Source organism: Martes martes (genome assembly GCF_963455335.1).
Source record: "Martes martes genome assembly, chromosome: 5".
NCBI lineage: Eukaryota > Metazoa > Chordata > Mammalia > Carnivora > Mustelidae > Martes > Martes martes.
In genome coordinates this window covers 8,570,901-8,585,229 of record NC_137892.1, presented here as the reverse complement: position 1 = coordinate 8,585,229, position 14,329 = coordinate 8,570,901, and the positions used below count along the sequence as shown (strand labels likewise).

General features: G+C 39.4%; 1 pseudogene across 1 annotated transcript; it reads left to right on the top strand.

Moving 5' to 3' along the window:
* Positions 1-563: 563 nt before the first annotated feature.
* LOC308342643 (olfactory receptor 2AK2-like) lies at positions 564-1,529 on the top strand (annotated as a pseudogene). Its single transcript has one exon. The product of its transcript is annotated as an olfactory receptor 2AK2-like (transcript).
* Positions 1,530-14,329: the final 12,800 nt, after the last annotated feature.

The window sequence follows — 14,329 nt, the reverse complement described above, 5'->3', positions numbered from 1 at the left end:
GACTGAGCTACCCAGGTGTCCCATTCAATGTTTTTAATACTTACCAGAGTATTACCTTTTATAATCAGAGGTGGGGAAAAATGATTAGATAACTTTGTATATGCTTAAAAAGACCTAAGAATTCTGTATTTAAAGGGAAAAAAGAGGATAAAACATGTATTTTTCAAACTGTACAGAAATTTAGGGTGCTTTTAATACTGTCACAAATTCATTGGGTAATTGAGTGTGAGTAATACATTTGATAATCAATAAATATAGAGATGATGGAAATTGAATACACACACATTCTCTAACAGTTGTCTTATGTGTAAAGAGATTGGTTAAGTTCTGATTATCCAGTGTTTATTCTCTGAAAGTTACCGGAATATGATAAATTGTTTTCCACTCATTTTGCAAAGAAAATGAAAGTAGTGTTAAGTCTGTATATTTTACTTGGTTAGGGAAATGGTGTGTAGCCAATTCAAGGCACTTAATAGTCCTCATTTTCTTTTCTCTTGAAGTGCGGTCATTGACTTTTCATGGAATATTCAGATAATATGTGTTGTGATATTTGAAATTAAACTATGAAGACAGGAAATCAAAGCATCAAAATGGATTTTATACTCTCTGGTATTTTCCAGTTTGGTCAAAAGGATGCTTTCCTCTTTGTTGCCATTGTAATTCTTTTTGCAGTGGCTCTGATAGGGAATATCATACTGATTCTTCTCATTCAACTGGACACCAGACTCCACACTCCAATGTACTTTCTACTCAGTCAACTCTCCTTCATGGATATAATGAACATTTCCACCACAGTGCCCAAGATGATCACTAACTTTCTGTCAAATAGTAAGACCATTACTTTTTTAGGCTGTGTGATTCAAACATTTGTGTTCATAGTCCTTGGTGGGACTGAAGCCCTTCTTCTTGGTTTCATGTCTTATGATCGATATGTAGCCATCTGTCACCCTTTACACTATCCCATACTCATGAGCAAGAAGATCTGTTGGTTCATGGTCACATGTGCATGGACCAGCTGTTCTATCAATGCTTTAGTACATACATTGTATGTATTTCATCTTCCATTTTGTAGATCACGGCTCATCAACCACTTTTTCTGTGAACTTCCATCTCTATTACAACTGGTGTGCGAGGACACATCCCAGTATGAGCATACAGTCCTTCTGAGTGGACTTATTATTCTGCTGCTGCCATTCATAGCTATTCTAGCTTCCTATGCCCGTGTCCTTACTGTGGTGTTCCAGATGATCTCGGGTAAAGGACAGACAAAAGCTATCTCCACTTGCTCCTCTCACTTGATAGTGGCAAGCTTATTCTATGTGACTGCTCTCTCCACCTATACAAGGCCACACTCCTTGCATTCCCAAGGACAGGATAAGGCAGTGGCAGTGTTTTACAACATCATCACACCCCTTCTGAACCCATTTATCTACAGCCTGAGGAATAAAGAGGTTATTGGGGCCATGAGAAGACTGTTGATATAATGGATATTTGTACAGGAAAGAGTCAGTTTGGGAACCCCTTATTGATTGAGACTGAACAACACAGATCACTTTGTTTGGGATACTGTTTTGGAATATGTAAGCTCCCAGAAATATTTATGAAATTGATAAATTGATGATAAATATTTTGAATCCTGCTTGTTTCAAAATAGCTTAAAGTTATATATTTTTAAAAATTTTATGTTAGTCACTATACAGTACCTCATACTTTTTGATGTAGTGTTCCATAATTCATTGTCTGCTTACAATACCCAGCGCTCCACATTTTTTAAATTGGATCCATTTCCAAACTGTAAGCTGGAAAAGTTGTGTTATTATCAACATTATTTAGCTTCTAAAGTAATATATTTCACCCCTATCTACTCAGTGCTTTCATGTCACAATAAATATATTGTAATATCTGGAACACAATGAAAAGGAGATATAATCTATTTCAACACATAATATTAAAAGGATCTATGTAAGCAGATGTAATGTAGAGAAGAGTACATAATTCAGTCATTCATGTGTTTATTAAACAACACAGTCCCAACCATGTTGATACAAAAGTTGGGTATTCATCCTTTCTGATACCTGAGTAATATCCCATTGCATATATGGCCCATATCTTCCATATCCATTCATCAGTTGAAGGGCATCCTGACTCTTTCCACAGTTTGTTGACTGTGGCCATTTCTGCTATGAACACTGGAGTACAGATGACCCTTCTTTTCATTACATCCGTATCTATGGGGTAAATAATCAGTAGTGCAATTGCAGGGTGCTGGGTAGCTCTATTTTTAATTTCTTAAGGAATCTCCACACTGTTTTCCAAAGTGGCCGCACCAACTTGCATTCCAACCAATAGTGGAAGAGGGGTCCCCTTTCTCCACATCCTCACCAACACTTGTTATTTACTGTCTTGTTAATTTTGGCCACTCTAACTGGTGTAAGGTGGTATCTCAATGTGGTTTTGATTTCAATCTCCCTGATGGCTAGATATGATGAACATTTTTTCATGTGTCCATTAGCCACTTGTATGTCTTCTTTGGAGAAGTGTCTGTTCATGTCTTCTGCCAATTTTTGGACACAATTATTTGTTTTCTAAGTGTGGAGTTTGAGGAGTCCTTATAAAACTTGGACATCATCCCATTTTCTATAGTGTCATTTGCGAATATCTTTTCCTATTCTGTGCATTACCTCTTCATTTTTTTGACTGTTTCCATTGCTGTACAGAGGCTTCTGATTTTTTTTGGGGGGGGGGTTTGGTAGTATTTTTTTTTATTTTTTTATTAATTATTTATTTCTTTTCAGTGTAACACTACTCATTGTTTTTGCACCATACCCAGTGCTCCATGCAATCCGTGCCCTCCCTAATACACACCACCTGGGTCCCCCAACCTCCCACACCCCGCCCCTTCAAAACCCTCACATTGTTTTTCAAAGTCCATAATCTCTCATGGTTCACCTCCCCTTCCAACTTCCCTCAACACCCTTCTCCTCTCCATCTCCCCTTGTCCTCCATGTTATTTGTTATGCTCCACAAATAAATGAAACCATATGACACTTGACTCTCTCTGCTTGACTTATTTCATTCAGCATCATCTCTTCCAGTCCTGTCCATGTTGCTACAAAAGTTGGGTATTCATCCTTTCAGATGGAAGCATAATACTCCATAGTGTAAATAGAACATATCTTCCTTATCCATTTGTCCGTTGAAGGGCATCTTGGTTCTTTCCACAGTTTGGCGACCGTGGCCATTGCTGCTATAAACATTGGGGTACAGATGGCCCTTCTTTTCACTACATCTGTATCTTTGGGGTAAATACCCAGTAGTGCAATGACAGGGTCATAGGGAAGCTCTATTTTTAATTTCTCGAGAAATCTCCACACTGTTTTCCAAAGTGGCTGCACCAACTTGCATTCCTACCAACAGTGTAAGAGGGTTCCCCTTTCTCCACATCCTCTCTAACACGTGTTGTTTCCTGTCTTGCTAATTTTGGCCATTCTAACTGGTGTAAGGTGGTATCTCAATGTGGTTTTGATTTGAATCTCCCTGATGGCTAGTGATGATGAAAATTTTTTCATGTGTCTGATAGCCATTTGTATGTCTTCCTTGGAGAAGTGTCTGTTCACATCTTCTGCACATTTGTTTATATGATTATCTGTTTTGTGTGTGTTGAGTTTGAGGAGTTCTTTATAGATCCAGGATATCAACCTTTTGTCTGTACTGTCATTTGCAAATGACTTCTCCCATTCCGTGGGTTGCCTCTTTGTTTTGTTGACAGTTTCCTTTGCTGTGCAGAAGCTTTTGATCTTGATGAAGTCCCAAAAGTTCATTTTAGCTTTTGTTTCCTTCATCTTTGGAGACATATCTTGAAAGAAGTTGCTGTGGCTTATATTGAAGAGGTTACTGCCAATGTCCTCCTCTAGGATTCTGATGGATTCCTGTCTCATGTTGAGGTCTTTTATCCATTTCGAGTTTATCTTTGTATACGGTGTAAGAGAATGGTCGAGTTTCATTCTTCTACATATAGCTGTCCAGTTTTCCCAGCACCATTTATTGAAGAGACTGTCTTTTTTCCACTGGATATTTTTCCCTGTTTTGTTGAAGATTATTTGACCATAGAGTTGAGGGTCCATATCTGGGCTCTCTACTCTGTTCCGCTGGTCTGTGTGTCCGTTTTTATGCCAGTACCATGCTGTCTTGGTGATCACAGCTTTGTAGTAAAGCTTGAAATCAGATAATGTGATGCCGCCAGTTTTATTTTTGTTTTTCAACATTTCCTTAGCGATTCGGGGTCTCTTCTGATTCCATACAAATGTTAGGATTATTTGCTCCAGCTCTTTGAAAAATACCGATGGAATTTTGATCGGAATGGCATTAAAAGTATAGATTGCTCTAGGCAGTATAGACATTTTAATAATGTTTATTCTTCCGATCCAAGAGCATGGAATGGTCTTCCATCTGTTTGTGTCTTCTTCAATTTCTTTCATGAGTGTTCTGTAGTTGTTCGAGTACAGATCCTTTACCTGTTTTGTTACATTTATTTTCAGATATCTTATGGTTCTTGATGCTATAGTAAATGGAATCCATTCTCTAATTTCCCTTTCTGTATTTTCATTGTTAGTGTATAAGAAAGCCACTGATTTTTGTACATTGACTTTGTATCCTGCTACATTACTGAATTGCTGTATGAGTTCTAGAATTTTGGGGGTGGAGTCGTTCGGGTTTTCCATATAAAGAATCATGTCATCTGTGAAGAGAGAGAGTTTGACTTCTTCCTTGCCAATTTGGATACCTTTTATTTCTCTTTGTTGTCTGATTGCTGTTGCTAGGACTTCTGATACTATGTTGAACAAGAGTGGTGAGAGTGGGCATCCTTGTCGTGTTCCTGATCTCAACGGGAAGGCTGCAAGCTTTTTCCCATTGAGGATGATATTGGCTGTGGGTCTTTCATAGACAGAGTTGATGAAATTCAGGAATGTTCCCTCTATCCCTATACTTTGAAGCATTTTAATCAGGAACGGATGCTGGATTTTGTCAAATGCTTTTTCTGCATCAATTGAGAGGATCATGTGGTTCTTCTCTCTTCTCTTATTGTTTTGTCCTATCACATTGATTGATTTGTGAATGTTGAACCATCCTTGTAACCCAGGGATGGATCCCACCTGGTCATGGTGGATAATCTTTTTAATGTGCTGTTGGTTCCTGTTTGCTAGGATCTTGTTGAGAATCTTAGCATCCATATTCATCAGGGATATTGATCTGAAATTGTCCTTTTTGGTAGGGTCTTTGCCTGGTTTGGGGATTAGGGTAAGGCTGGCTTCATAAAAACAGTCTGGAAGTTTTCCTTCTGCTTCAATTTTTTGAAACAGCTTCAGGAAAATACGTGTTATTTCTTATTTGAAGTTTGGTAGAATTCCCCAGGGAATCCGTCAGGTCCTGGGCTCTTGTTTTTTGGGAGGTTTTTGATCACTGCTTTAATCTCATTACTAGATACCAGTCTATTCAGGTTGTCAATTTCTTCTTGGTTCAATTTTGGGAGTTGATAGTTTTCCAGGAATGCATCTATTTCATATAGGTTGCTTAGTTTATTGGCATATAACTGTTGATAATAACTTCTGATGATTGTTTCTACTTCTTTGGTGTTAGTAGCGATCTCTCCCTTGTCATTCATAATTTTATTAATTTGGGCTTTCTCTCTTTTCTTTTGGATTAGTGTGGCCAATGGTTTATCGATCTTATTGATTCTTTCAAAAAAACAGCTTCTAGTTTCATTGGTACATTCTACTGTATCTCTGGTTTCTACCTCATTGATCTCTGCTCTAATCTTGATTATTTCCCTTCTTACATGTGGAGTTGGTTTGATTTGTTGTTGATTCTCCAGTTCTTTAAGGTGTAGAGACAGCTGGTGTATTCTGGATTTTTCAATTTTTTGAGGGAGGCTTGGATGGCTATGTATTTCCCCCTTAGGACCACCTTTGCTGTATCCCATAGGTTTTGGAGTGAAGTTTCTTCATTCTCATTGGTTTCCATGAATTGTTGAAGTTCTTCTTTGATCTCCTGGTTGATCCAAGCATTCTTAAGCAAGGTGGTCTTTAGCTTCCAGGTGTTTGAGTTCCTTCAGAACTTTTCCTTGTGATTGAGCTCCAGTTTCAAAGCATTGTGATCTGAGAATATGCAGGGAATCATCTCAGTCTTTTGGTATCGGTTGAGCCCTGAATTGTGACCCAATATTTGGTCTATTGTGGAGACGGTTCCATGTGCATTCAGGAAGAATGAGTATTCTGTTGTTTTAGGGTGGAATGTTCTGTATATGTCTATGAGGTCCATCTCGTTCACTGTTTCACTCAATGTTCTTGTTTCTTTTGATTTCCTGCTTGGATGATCTGTCTATTACTGAGAGAGGCATGTTAGGTTCTCCAACTATTAATGTATTCATATCAATATGAGGCTTTATCTTAATTAAAAGTTTTCTTATGTATTTGGCTGCTCTCATATTGGGGGCATAGGCATTTACAATTGTTAGATCATCTTGGTGGATAGTCCCTTTAAGAATGATGTAGTGTCTTTCTGTATCTCTGACTACCGTCTTTACTTTAAAATCTAATTTATCTGATATGAGAATCACCACTCCGGCCTTCTTTTGAGGCCCATTGGCATGAAAGATCCTTCTCCATCCCTTCACTTTCAGTGTGGGTGTATCTTTAAGTTCAAAATGGGTCTCTTGTAGACAACATATGGATGGGTCCTGTCATTTTATCCAATCTGCAACCCTGTGACATTTGAGAGGTGCATTTAGGCCATTCACATTGAGAGTGATTATTGATAGATACATTTTTATTGACATCGTGTTACCTTTGAAGTCATTCGTTCTGTAGATTGTCTCTATATTTCTGTTCAATGCTATTCTCAGGATTTTTCCTCTTTTATAGAACCCCCCTTAATATTTCCTGCAGTGTTGGCTTCATGGTTGCATAGTCTTTTAAGCCTTGCCGGTCTTGGAAACTCTTTATCTCCCCATCCATTTTGAATGTCAGTCTTGCTGGATAAAGTATTCTTGGCTGCATGTTCTTCTCATTTAGTGCCCTGAATATATCTTGCCAGCCCTTTCTGGCTTACCAGGTCTCTGTGGACAGGTCTGATGTTATTCTGATGGGCTTTCCTCTGTATGTAAGGAGGCTCTTTGTCCCAGCGGCTTTCAAGAGATTGTATCTACAATTATGATTTCTCAATTTTACTATGAGGTGCCTGGTTGTTTTTTTGGAATCTATAATCTTGGGGGGAGACCGTTCTGCCTCTAGTACATGAACGCTGGTTCCATTCGTGAGATTGGGAAAATTTTCATGAAGAACTTGTTCCACTATATCTTCTAGACTTCTTTCTTTCTCCTCCCCTTCAGGGATTCCAATAATTCTGATGTTGGAACGTTTCATGGCATCATTTATGTCCCTGATTCTCTTTTCGTGGCTTCTAAGCTGTTTCTTCCAGGCTTCCTCCTGGTCCTTTCTCTCTATATGTTTGTCCTCCAGATCACTAATTCTATCTTCTGTCTCAGTTACCCTAGCTTTTAGAGAATTTAGATTAGATTGGAACTAATTAAAAGCATTTTGAATATCATCCCTGGTGGCTTTCAGTTCTGCCCTAACATTGTGAACATTATCCCTGGTGGTTCTCAATTCTGCTTTAGTCAATTCCATTTGGTCATCCTTGGCTTTCTCCATCCTAGCTATTGTGTGGACAACTGTTAGCCTGAATTCCCTTTCTGACATATTGTCTATGTTGATAGCCATTAGCTCTGTTGCAGAAGGCCCATCCTCTGTATTTTTCTTCTGTTGGGCATTCCTCCTCCTGGTCATCTTGGTGAGAGATGGCTGAACGGATGTAGGTGGATGTATTGACCGTGGTGCAGTCAAAGTGCACCCTGGAACACGTCTGAGCAATCAGGATTCCCCACCCAAATGAGAGAAAAAATAAAAGAAAAAGAAAAAAGAGAGAGAGACAGGAAATAAAAAGGGGAGATAAAAGAGAAGGTTCAGCCCAAATGGGCCCCAAGGTAAGCTTTATAAAGTATACAAACAAAAACAGAGAAATAAAAAGACTGATAAAAGTATATGACAAGAGAAAAAAATATATATATATATAAAAGTAAAAAAAGTAAGAACCTCATCAAAAAGAACCCAAGTATAAGATTTATATACTATCAGGACAAACATAAATACACAGAGACACTGTCTGAAGAAAAAGATGGGAGAGTGGTTATAGATTCTCAGTGTGGGTGAGGAAGTTTATTTTGATTCTTCCTGGATGTACCTGATATCTTTGTTAAAGGACTCAACTTTCCTAAGATAAAGGGGGGTTAAAAATTGGGTTACCTGTAGGTGTAGCATTGATTGGGGAAAGGGGGTTACCTTGAAATTTAACTCTATATGAATATTAGAAAATAAAAATTAAAAAGGAATAAACTAGACTAAACTAAACTAAAATTTTAATAAATTTAAAAAATAGAAAAGCAAAAGAAAAACACAGGTGTATGTATCAAAAAGTTCAGGTTAGAAGGTTATTATGGAATTTGATGTACTGGGCATCTCACTGTGATGGTAAATAGGTTAAGAATTATCTATATTAAAAGAAAAAATGAACCAGAATAGTGGGAGTTAAAATAAAAAATAAAAATAAAAGTTAAAAATAAAAGTTGTATCTATGAAGTACTGGTGGTTGTTCTTTTGTAGTCTTTTTTTTTTTCTTTCCTGGTTGGTTTTCTGGGGGAGGGGCCTGCCACATGGGTTTTCAGTCAATGATGTTCCCTGAGTTAAGTCCTCCGCCCCCATCAAGGGGGTGGGCTCTGAGGAAACCGGTTTTTTCAGGCTTTTGTTCTCAGGAGGTTTTTATGTTTGTTCACTTCTTTTCTCTCACCTTGACAGCTTTTGATGGTTTTTGGAGGATTAGAGGAAAGCAAACTGCACCCCGACCTCCCTCTCAGAGAGAAGCCTCAGTCTGCTCCCCTGTGGGTGCTGCAGAGCCCATATAAATTCCCCCTTGGCCGCTGGCAGAGCAGGTTCTGAGTCGTGGTCCCTGGGGATGCAGGATCTCCTGCTTGTATTAAAAACGATGGCAGTGGCGACTGTCTGGGCAGGTCCAGACCTCCAGAGAGGTTCCAAGTAGTGTTTGCACACTGAGATTTTCCCACTAGCCTGGGCTGGGAGTGCCTGGTCTTTCAGGGTCTAAGAGAGCCGGGCTTGCTCGCACCTCTCCTAGGGGAGGGTGTGGGGCACGTGCGTCTCAGGCTCTGATAGCATGGTGCGGTGTTCTGCTGGCTGGGGAGGCTCCCTGCCCCTCACAGGAAATGGATCCCATGATTTCTCAGGTGTGCTGGCGGCTCAGGGACCAAGACCTGGTTTCTCAGCTGCTCTCTCTCTGGCTTAGCACCAGGGGAGGCTGTCCTGGATCCGGCGACTTAAGCCCCTGTCCCGAACCTCCCCAATTCCCACAATTTCCTGCCACAAACCTTTGCTCTTTTTGAGTGCTTTCAACCAGACTCCAAGTTAATGCTGGTCCCCAGACACAGGGCACTCACATATTAGGGTATTCCTTTCCAATCTGTCACCTCTGGTGGCTCCCTCCCCCTTTTGTTTATCTTCCAATATCAGTCCGATGTTCCCACTCCACTTTACCTGCCCACTGGCGTCTTCTGCCCCTGTAGACATCCAGGCGTGTATAATTCTGATCTCAGGCTGATTTCATGGGTGATCGGAGTTCTTTGGTAGGTAATCAGCTCACTTTAGGGTACAGGTTGAAACAGCGCCTCCTCCTATTTCCCCACCATCTTGTCCCCTCAAAGCTTTTGATCTTGATGAAGTCCCAAAAGTTCATTTTTCACTTTTGTTTCTTTTACCTTTGGAGACATGTCTTGAAAGAAGTTGCTGTGGCCGTTGTTGAAAAGTTTACTGCGCATGCTCTCCTCAAGGATTTTGACAGATTCCTTCCTCACGTTGAGGTCTTTCATCCATTTCGAGTTTATGTTCTTGTATGGTGTGAGAGAATGGTCGAGTTTCATTGTTCTACACATAGCTGTCCAGTTTTCCCAGTACCATTTATGGAAGAGACTCTCTTTTTTCCACTGCATATTTTTTCCTGTTTGTTGAATATTATTTGACCATAGAGTTGAGGGTCCATATCTGGGTTCTGTACTCTGTTCCACTGGTCTGTGTGTCTACTTTTATGCCATACCATGGCTTTCCCCAAACTAGCTATTGCCTGGATAATTGTTAGCCTGAATTCCCTTTCCAACATACTGTCTATGTCCATATCCAATAGCTCTGATTGAAAGGGTCTAGTCTCTGAATTGTTCTTCTGTTGGACATTCCTCCTCCTAGTCATTTTGGTGAGAGATGGCTGAACGGATGTGTAGCTGAATGTATTGACTGTGGTACAGGCAAGGTGCACCATGGAACGCTTCTGAACCATCAAGAGTCCTCACCAAAAAGAAAGAACAAAGAAGAAAAAAAAAAGAGAGAGAGATAGGGGAAAAAAAGAAAGATAAAATAAAAGAGAAGGCCCAGTCCAAATGGGCCCCAAGGTAAGATTTATGCAGTATACAAACAAAAACAGACAAACAAAAAGATGGACAAAAGTAGATGGAAATAGAAAAATAAATAAATAAATAAATAAATAAAAAGAACCTCGTCAAAAAGAACCCCAAGTATAAGATTTATATACTACCAGAACAAAAACATACACACAGAAACACTGAGAGAAGAAAAAGATGGGAGAGTGGTTATAAATTCTCAGTGTGGGCAATGAAGTTTATTTTGATTCTACCTGGATGTATCTTGATATCTTTGTTAAAAGACTCAACTTTCCTGAGATAAAGGGGGATTAAAACTGGTTTACCTATAGGGTTAGCACTGATTGGGGAAAGGGGATTACCTTGAGGCTTATCTCTATGTGAATATAAAAATAAAGAAATAAAATAAAATTAAAAAATAGAAAAGCAAAAGAAAAACACAGGTATATGTTTCAAAAAGTTTAGGTTAAAAGGTTATTATGGAATTTGATGTACTGGACATCTCACTCTGATGGTAAATATAAAAAAATTAAAAGAACCAGAATAGTGGGAATGAATTAAAAATACATTTGTATCTATGAAGTAATGGTGGCTGTCATTTTTTTTTTTTTTTTGGCTGGCTTTCTGGGGGAGGGCCCTGCCCTATGGGTTTTCAGGCAGCGTTCCTAGAGTTAAGTTCTCCTGCCCCCATCATGGGGGTGGGTTCTGAGAAAACCGGTTTTTCAGGCTTTTGTTCTCTGGAGTTTTGTTTGTTTGTTTATTCATTTGTTTTCTCTCCCCTTGGCGGCTTTTGGTGGGTTTTGGAGGTTTAGAGGAAAGCAAACTGTACCCAGACCTCCCTTTCAGAGAGATGCCTCAGTTTCCTCCACTCTGGGTGCTCCAGAGCACAGAAATCTCCCCTCTGATGCTGGCAGAACACATTCCCAGTCACAGTCTCTGGGGTCACAGGGCAGTCTCTGGGGTCACAGGAACTCCCGCTTATACCCAAAACCATGAGAAGTACTAAAGTACTAGCCTCGGCTGTCTGGGCAGGTCCAGAGGGCCAGAGAGATCCCAAGCAGAGATAGCACACTGAAATTTTCACTCTGGCCTGGGCTGAGAGTGCTCAGACTCCCTGGGTCCAAGAGGATGCCGGCTGGCTGGCGCCTGCACACACCTTTCTCAGGAGAGGGTGTAGGGCGCGACTCAGACTGGTTGCGCAGCTTGCGCATATGTGCATTGAGAGTGCAAAAGGTTAGGTTCTGCTGGCTGGTGAGGCTCCCTCACCCTCATGTGCCCTGACACCCAGACACTCTTAGGCATGCCAGGGGCTCAGGGACCATGACCTGCCTTCTTTGCTGCATTCTCTCTGGCTCAGGGCCAGCAGTGGCTCTCCTGGGTTGGCAGGCTTAAGCCCCTGCCCCTAACCGCCCATTCCTCCAGCTTCCCCCTATGATCCTTTGCTCTTTTTGAGTGCTTTCAATCAGACTCCAAATTAATGCTGGTCCCCAATCACAGGGCACTCTTGTATTGGGGTATTATTTTCCAATGGGTCACTTCTGGTGGCTCCCTCCCCCTCTTGTTTATCTTCCCATATCAGTCTGATGTTCCCACTCCACTTTACCTGCCCACTGGTGTCTTCTGCCCCCGTAGAGATCCAGAAGTGTATAATTCTAATCTCAGGCTGATTTCATGGGTGATCAGAGTTCTTTAGTAAGTAATTATCTTACTCGTTGAAAGGTTGAAATAGCACCTCTTCCTACTTCTCTGCCATCTTGTTTCCCCTGGCCTCCAAGGTTTCTGCTGAAAAATTCATGGATACTATAACAGGGTTTCTTTTGTAAGTAACTGTTTTCTTTTCTTCTGCTGCTTTCAAAATTATCTCTATTGTTACATTTTGCCATTTTTTTAAATTTTATTTATTTTTTTAATTTTTTTTCAGTGTTCCAGAACTCATTGTTCATGGACCACACCCAGTGCTCCATGCAATATGTGCCCTCCTGCCCTCCATAATACCCACCACCAGGCTCACCCAACTTCTCAGCCCCTGCCCCTCCCAAACTCTCAGATTGTTTTTCAGAGTCCATGGTTTCTCATGGTTCATCTCCCCCTCCAATTTCCCCCAACTGCTTTCTCCTCTCCATCTCCCCATGTCCTCCATGTTATTTCTTATGCTCCACACATAAGCAAAACCATATGATAATTGACTCTTCTGCTTGACTTATTTCACTCAGCATAATCTCTTCCAGTCCCACTGATGTTGATACAAAACTTGGGTATTCACCCTTTCTGATGGAGGCATAATACTTCATAGTATGTATGGACCACATCTTCCTTATCCACTCATCTTTTGAAGGGCATCTTGGTTCTTTCCACAGTTTGGCAACTGTGGCCATTGCTGCTGTGAACATTGGTATGCAAATGGTCCTTCTTTTCATGTTTTGCCATTTTAATTCATATTTGTTTTAATGTAGATCTCTTTAGGTTGATTCTCTTGGGAGATCCTTTTGATGCTTGGATCTGTATTTCTGTTTCATTTTTCAGATTCAGGAAATATTCAACTATTATTTCTTTATATAAATTGTCTACCCCCTTTTCTTTCTCTTCTCCTTCAGTGATACCAATAACGTGAATTTTATTATCTTTAATGGTGTTTCTGTGTTCTCTAAGCTATTCTGTTTGCATTTTTTTCTCACCTGTTCATCCTGATTACTTTCCATTTCTCTGCCTTCCAGTCTGCTGATTTATTTCTTTCTCTAGCCTGTTGTTTCTTCTATATAATGCATTTTTATTTAATTTATTGTGATAATCATTCTGATTGTTCCCTTTTTATCTCTTTGTTAAGGATCTCACTGATGTCCTCCAATCTTTTTTTCAAGTCCATTGAGTATCTCTTGATCCTTACTTTAAATTCCCTACCATAACTGAGGGTTGCTGGGGAGTGGGGGTTATGAAGAGGATGGTTGGGTTATGGACATTGGGGAGGGTATGTCATGTGGTGAGTGGTGTGAAATGTGTAAGCCTGATGATTCACAGACCTGTACCCTTGGGGCAAATAATGCATTATATGTTAATATAAATAATTAATAAAAAATACCAAAAGTAAAAAAAAAAATCCCTACCAGGCTGACTAATAGACACATGAAAAGATATTCAATTACTTATCAGGGAAATACAAATCAAATCTACACTGAGTTATCATTTCATCCCAGAGAGAACAGCTAAAATCAACAACACGGGAAAAAGCAAGGATTAGTAAGGATGTGGAGAAAAGAGAACACTCCTACATTTTTGGCGGGAATGCAAAGTGTTGCATTCACTCTGGGAAACAATATGGAGGTTCCTCAAAAAATTAAAAATATAACTATCCTACAGTCCAGCTATTGCAACACTATGCATTTACACAAAGGGTAGAGAAATAGTGATTCAAAGAGATACACGCACTTTCTAGCAGCATTATCAAGTATAGTCAAATTATGTAAAGCCCGTATGTCTGATGAATGGATAAAGAATATGTATTTTATATATATTTGTGGAGTATGAATGGAATTATATTTAATATTCTTTTCTTAGATATATATATCTATATATGTATATAAGTGAATATCTCTATATATCCTATAAACATATATCCTAGATAGATAGAGAAATAGATTCTCTAAGATGTATAGATCTATCTTTATATATATATATAAATTATATATAATATATAAATAATATAAATATAAATATAAATATATATATATATATATTGCCATTTGCACTAACATGGATGGAGATAAAGAGTATTAGTATTAT